This window comes from Microtus pennsylvanicus, chromosome 3, assembly GCF_037038515.1.
Source record: "Microtus pennsylvanicus isolate mMicPen1 chromosome 3, mMicPen1.hap1, whole genome shotgun sequence".
NCBI lineage: Eukaryota > Metazoa > Chordata > Mammalia > Rodentia > Cricetidae > Microtus > Microtus pennsylvanicus.
The window spans coordinates 42,369,605-42,377,306 of NC_134581.1; positions in this window are offsets into that span (position 1 = coordinate 42,369,605).

The following is a 7,702-nucleotide window of genomic DNA, read 5'->3' on the forward strand; positions in this document are numbered from 1 at the left end:
GAAAATGCCCACAAGGACTTACCTATGGGCCAATCTGATCTGATGGAGACATTTTCTCAGTTAGGGTCTCCCTTTCCCAGAGAACTCTACCTGTTGAAAAAACAACAACCAACCAACCACACACACACACACACACACACACACACACACACACACACAGCACAACCTTTGTGTGGATGTCAGGGTACCACCAGACCACTTGTGGGATTGGTTCTCTCCTTCCACTTTGCGCTTCCCAGGAGCAAACTCAGGTTATCAGGTTTTACAAGTGCCTTAACCCGTTGAGCTATCTCGCCAAGCCAAGCCCCCTTTTTATCTGTTTCTGAGTGTGGCCCAGGCTGGCCTCAAACTCTATATAACCAAAGATGACTTTGAACTTTTAATCTTTTCATTCCTGAGTCCTGGGATTACAGACACCTGGCACTACATCAGGTTGCTTTTCTTTCTTTTCCTCTCTTCTCTTTTTTTGTTGGTTTGTTCTTGGGGTTTTTTGTTTGTTTTTGTTTTATCTTGTTTTGTTTTTCGAGACAGGGTTTCTCTGTAGCTTTGGAGCCTGTCCCAGAACTAGCTCTTGTAGGCTAGGCTGGTCTCAAACTCACAAAGATCCGCCTGCTTCTGCCTCCTGAGTGCTGGGATTAAAGGCATGCACCACCACCTGGCCTTGTTCTTGTTTTTGTGATAGGGTCTCTATAGTCTTGGCTGGCTTCAACTCACTTAGATTTCCCTCCTCTGTCTCCAAGTGCTCGGATTAACGACGAGGTCTTGCCTGGTTGACCTGGTTGTTCTGGATGACCTTGACTTCTTGGACTCTCCTACCTCAGCCTACCGAGGAGGAACACAGGCACAGGCTGACACCTCCAGTTCTAGAAGGCGTATTTGAAGTCTTTACTATTTTGTCTTCTGAAATCCTAGGACAGGGAACTTTGCTCTTCAGTCTCGTGAGCACTGGGCACACCGCTCAGTCATCTTAATACTTTTCCTTGCATATAAAGTTAGTTATTTTAGTGGATGCAGCTGAGCATTTATTATTCTAGCCCATAAACAGCCAGCAAAAGCTGCTGTCGGTTGACTGAGATTAAGTCAATTAAGGAAATGAGGCAGTAATGTGTGACAGTTGTCAGTACAGGTTATTTATCTGCCGTGGCTCACAGGTGACAGAAAGAGAAACTGATGTGGGGGGAGCAGTACCTTTTATTTTTTGGCTGGTTGGTTTGGGGGTTTGTTTATTATTTATTTCCTTCTGTTTTTATATGTTGCTGTGTTTTAGACAGGGTCTCACTCTGTAGTCCTGGCTGGGCCTGGAACTCACTGTATAGACCAGGCTGGCCTCAGATTCACAGAGATCTACCCACTCTTGCTCTTTGAGTACTGGTATTAAATGTGTGCACCCTGCCTGATCCGGTTCTGTTCTTGTAGCCAGGGTGGCTTAAAATGCAATGCAAACCTTCTGCATTAGCATCCTGAGCTCTAGGACTATCGTAGGGGTATGCCATCATACCCAGCTTGTCAGCGGTCTTAAAAATATTTATTTATTTATTGTTTATATGTGTATAAGTTTTTGCCTGTGTGTGTGTCTGTGCACAACACGCATGCCTGGTGACTGTGGAGGCCAGAAGAGACGCTTCAAATTGGAGTCATAGGAAGTTGTGAGCCACCCTGTGAGTGCTGGAAATTAAATCTTGTCCTCCAGAAGAGCAGCTAGTTCATCTCTCCATATTTTCAAACAGAATAACTGAATTTGAAAGCCCCTCTCTGACTGTTAGTTTCCGGATCATACAGAATCATTTGTTTGCAATGACATTTCAATAAATTCTGCATACTTATTGGAAAATAATTTTTTTAAAAAAAATTAAACTAATGTTACCTTTGACACTTTTCTTTCTCAATCAATATCTACTTCATGTTTCTATATCTTCAGTACTGAGGATTTAATATCAGGATTCCTTTTTTTTTTTTTTGGTTTTTCGAGACAGGGTTTCTCTGTGGCTTTGGAGTCTGTCCTGGAACTAGTTCTTGTAGACCAGGACTAGTTCTTGTAGACAAGGATGGCCTTGAACTCACAGAGATCTGCCTGCACATTTCTCCCGAGTGCTGGGATTAAAGGCGCATCCCACCACCGTCCAGCTTAAACTTTGCAGCATTTAAAACTTGGCACATGCTATGGTTTGAATGTTAATGCTCACTCCCAGCTTCATATATCGGAGCCTAATAACAGTGTACTGTTATTAAAAGGTGGGACATTTGAGAAGTGATTAAGTCTTAAGGGGGTCTACTTGATGACGAAGGTTCATGCCTATTGGGCAGCTGTCCACAGCCACTGTGACAAAAATGCCAAGGTACATTTGTTTATTTACTTTTCAGAAAGTCTGTTTCAAGAGGACTTTTATAAATTACTGAGCCCAAGGCATTTTGTTATAGCAACCGGAGCAGACTGAAAATTAAGCTAAGTCTGAGATATAACTTAATGACAGAACTTAATATAACTTAATACTTGCCTTGCATGCTTAAGGCCCTATGGATTTGCTGGTGCATATCTGTAATCTCGGTATTCAGGACATAGCAAGTCCCAAGCCAGTGCTCCACATTGAGGCTCTATATGAGGAGAGCAGGCACATAGAAAGAGCTTTCCAATATGTTTTGCTGGAACTGAGTGCACAGCGTTTTAGCATAGGGGTATGACCTGTGCTTTGGATGCAGAAGGCCTTGAGTTCAATTTCTAGTCTTTTGTTTTTGTTTTTGTTTTTTATTTTCGAGACAGGGTTTCTCTGTAGCTTTGGAGCCTGTCCTGAAACTCGCTCTTGTAGACCAGGCTGGCCTCGACCTCACAGAGACCCACCTGTCTCTGTCTTCCAAGTGCTGGGATTAAAGGCTTGCACCACCACTGCCTGGCTTGTTTTTGTTTTGCTTTTCAAGACAGGGTTTCTCTGTAGCTTTGGAGCCTGTCCTGAAACTCGCTCTTGTAGACCAGGCTGGCCTTGAACTCACAGAGACCCACCTGTTTTTGCTTCCCAAGTGCTGGGATTAAAGGCGTGTGCAACCACCACCTGGCCCCTTTTCAGCCTTCACTCACACAGGGCTTCCTCTGCTCCTGACACTGTGGCTATTAACTGCTACACCTCAAAAATGTCAATAGTGAGCCTACATTATAGACTGAAAATTTGGCCATTTTAGTTGGATTATCACTTCAAAACATTATTTAATTGCCTGCTCCCTTGTGTGTGTGTGGTTTGTTTCTGTGTAGGGTTGCACTATGTAACTTGCTTTATAGAACAAGTTGGATCACAGAGATCCAGCTGCCTCTGCGTGCTGGGATTAAAGTCATGTGTTACCACTTCCTGGTCTAATCCTACTCCAGAGATACACATTGGTATTTTGCCTGCATGGATGTCTATATGTGAGTGTCAGATCTTGGATAGTACAGACAGTTGTGAGCCGCCATGTGGTTCCTGAGATCTGAACCTGGTCCTCAAGAACAGCATTCAGTGCTCTTAACCACTGTGTCCCCCCCCCCCAGCCCCCTAATCCTACCCTTTAAAAAGTCACTTTGATCCTGCACTCCTGTAATCCCAGCACCTAGGAGATGGAGGCCAGAAGTTCAGGGGTTTAAGGCTAATTTTCCTTCCGTTACTTAGGGAGTTCAAGGTCAGCTCAGGCTGCATGAGGAGAGAGGGAAGAAGGGAGAGAGAGAGCAGGAGAGAGGATGAGAACAAGAAAATGTGCGAGTCTGGAACTAAGGCCTTGTACAGCTAGAACAGCACCGAGCTACATTCAAAGTCTGAGTGAGCGTGGAGATGCAGGCCTGCCATCCCCGTACTTGAGAAGTCTGAGTGAGCGTGGAGATGCAGGCCTGCCATCCCCGTACTTGAGAAGTCTGAGTGAGCGTGGAGATGCAGGCCTGCCATCCCCGTACTTGAGAAGTCTGAGTGAGCGTGGAGATGCAGGCCTGCCATCCCCGTACTTGAGAAGTCTGAGTGAGCGTGGAGATGCAGGCCTGCCATCCCCGAACATGAGAAGCTGAGTGAGCGTGGAGATACAGGCCTGCCATCCCCGTACTTGAGAAGTCTGAGTGAGCGTGGAGATGCAGGCCTGCCATCCCCGAACTTGAGAAGTCTGAGTGAGCGTGGAGATGCAGGCCTGCCATCCCTGTACTTGAGAAGTCTGAGTGAGCGTGGAGATGCAGGCCTGCCATCCCCGAACTTGAGAAGCTGAGGTAGGAAGGGCCTCTGTTCAAGACCAGCCTGAGCTATGTAGTGAAGAAATAATCTTCTTTTCGTTGTTGTTTTGTTTTGTTTGAGACGAGGTTTCTATGTGTAGCCCTGGCTGTCCTGGAACTTACTCTGCAGACAAGGCTGGCCTCAGACTCATAGAGATCCACCTACCTCTGCCTCCTGAGGGCTGGAATTAAGGACGTGTGCCATCATGCTCAGGAGAAGTCATTTTCAATTGGTATAGCAAGATGAAGATATGATAGAAAAGTGTTAGTGTCTAAAAGCGCCTTAAATTAGGACCTACAGTACAGTGATTAGCCAGTCCAGAAAGACGCTTGGAGAACTGCAATCATATACATACAATGGAGGAATGTTAGTTTGTCACTTTACTCTGTTAGTACTTGTAATCTTTACCTTCCTAAGAGTGCACCCTCGTGGATGGATGAGCAAATTAAGGAAAGTGTCAGGCAAAATATGATTATTAGTCAAAAACAGCTGGGCGGTGGAGGTGCACACCTTTAATCCCAGCACTAGAGAAGCAGAGGCAGGCGGTTCTCTGGGTTTGAGGCCACCCTGATTGATCTACAGAGAGAGTTCTAGGACAGTCAGGGCTACAAAGAGAAACCCTGTCTCAAAAAACATTTTATATATACATGTATGTGTGTGTGTGTGTGTGTGTGTGTGTGTGTGTGTGTGTGTGTGTATAAATATAGATACATATAGTCTCAACAAAGTCACTGTTTTGCGGTGGTGGTGCATGCCTGTAATCCCAGCACTTGGGAGGCAGAGGCAGGTGGATCTCTGTGAGTTCGAGTCCAGCCTGGTCTACAAAGGGAGTTCCAAGACAGGCTCCAAAGCTACAGAGAAACCCTGTCTCGAAAAACAAAAAACAAAAAAAAAAAAAAAAGAAAACAAAGTCACTGTTTTTAGCACTGATTTTAGTAAAAAGCATACTGTATCAGCTGTAACATGAAGTCGGGGAGGAGGAGACAAAAATGAGTTAGGGCTGCGCTCAAAATAGGGGTTGTGCAAAATGTGCTTTTAATAAAACCTGATATTAACTTCAGTCTTTTAGAAGCGAAACCCTTGAACCTTTCCATCCTCCAGATCTCTTCTGCAGACTGAGGACACACGAAAATGACCTCAGTGTGGGGACGGGTGGAAGGGTGGCCTGGGTCACCTCATCCTTGGGAGAACAGACGTGGCCCTCGGTGGGGCAGGTGGTAAGCGTGTGCACCGGCAACAGGGAGTCGCCGGCCCCCTGCGGGGGGAAGGGAGGGGAGGAGATGGGAGGGGACTGCGCTGCCTTCCCACCCCGAAGCGGAAGTGGCTGCCTGCCAGGAGCCCAAGCTGCCGCCAGTGTCGACCAGAAGTACTAGGGTCCCCTAGGCTAAAAGGTGTCTACGCTGAAACACAAGACTGGCGCTTTCCCTTCCTCTGTAGAAAGTTCCAGCCATTATCTAACTTCAAGAGCACCCTGTAGGCTACTTACAAACTAAGGAGTCTCATGTGATTTTTCTCGTTTTGGGGTTGGTATCTTAGGTAGCATCCTCCATATGGCGTTTATAAAGTGAATGCTCTCATTCTTTAATATCTAAGAAAAGACCTACATTCTAGGGTAGGTTTGGGAGGAGTGGTTCAATGTTTGAATATTTCCTCTCTGCCTTTCTGTCTTAGCATAACCAAAATGTGAGCTGTACCTGGTGTCACAGGTTTGTAATTCTAACTATCCAGGATGCTGTGGCAGTACCATCCCAAGCTCGATGCCTGCCTGGACAATTTAGCAAGACCCTGTCTCAAAAACTAAAGCAAAGCAGATTTTGAGATCCACACCTGAAATCCCAGGACTTAGGGAGATAAGGTTATGTGAAACTACCTTCAAATCCAAGGAAATAAACTATTTTTTTTATTGGTTTTTTTGAGACAGGGTTTCTCTGTGTAGTTTTGGAGCCTATCCTGGCACTAGCTCTTGTAGACCAGGCTGGCCTCGAACTCAGAGATTCGCTTGCCTCTGCTCCCGAGTGCTGAGATTAAAGACGTGCGCCGCCACCGCCCGGCTGAAGTAAAATATTTTTTAACCGCCTTAGAATACAGATAGAATGCTGGCTTGGTGTGTGCAAGGGCCTAGGTTCAACCTCCACTATCAAATAACAACAAAAATAATAGCAATAACAAATGGTGATGGTGAATCTATGACTAAATATCATTTTCGTTCCAACAGTAATTTTGGATCCACTCTGTCAGTTAATTATATTTAGAATGTTTGATTAGAATGTTGAATTTTTTTAAACAATAGGCAAAAGCTTAAGCTATATTTCAATCAGGAAATGTACTTTTCATAAGCTGTGGAAGTATAGTTTCTTAAAGAGATGCAACATATTGCTGGATATACACAAACACACCTCTATAAGACAGTTTGCAATAGGTCCATATATTTTAAAAGTTAGAGTCACTCGTTTTATTTCTATTTATTTACTTATTTATTCTCTGTGTAACCCTGGCTGTCCTGAAACTTGCTCTGTAGACCAGGTTGACCTCGAACACTCCCAGAGACCCTCCTGCCTCTGCCTCCTAAGTGGGTTATCCTTGGAGGCCAGAGACATCAGGTTCCCCAGAAGACGGGAACTGAACTTAGATGTTCAGGAAGACCAGTTAAATAACTGCTCTTGGTGCTGATCCATCTCTGCAGCCTTTATTTTTTTTATTAGTTTTAATAATATGTAGGTATGTTGTATGTCTGCACTGTGGACCTGTGCCAACGAATGCAGGTGCCCTGGGAGGCGTGAGGCGATGGATCCCCTAGAACTGGGAACTGAACTTCTCCCCTCTGGAAGAAGAGCAAGTGCTCTTTACCACTGAGCCATCTCTCCAGCTCTGTCCTTTCATCGTTTTTTGGTTTTTTTGAGTCAGGGCTTCTCTGTGTAGCCTTGGCTGTCCTGGAGCTCTCTCTCTCTGTAGATCAGGCTGACCTCAATTAGAATAACTAAACTGAATGCACACCTTTAATTATTAGTTTCCAGATGGTACAGAATCATTTGTCTGCAATGTTATTTCAATAAATTTGCATACTTCTTGGAAATTACTTTTTTAATAAATTAAAATTATCTTTGATGCTTTTCTTTCTTACCAATATCTACTTTCATTTTTCCATTTCTTTCAGTACTGGGGATTAAATATCATGACTCCTTAAGGAGTAGATTTTAGTCTTGATTTGGACCTCATATAAAACTCAAAAGCAAGCTGGGGGGTGGTGGCGCACACCTTTAATCCCAGGCAGAGGCAGGCGGATCTCTGTGAGTTCGAGACCAGCCTGGTCTACAAGAGCTAGTTCCAGGACAGGCTCCAAAACCACAGAGAAACCCTGTCTCAAAAAAACAAACAAACAAACAAACAAAAAAACAAAAACAAAAAACCTCAAAAGCTCAACTTTGAGGTTTTAGGGCTGAAGACCAGTCTCAGTTGCTAGAGTGCTTGCCTAACATTTAGAAAGCCCG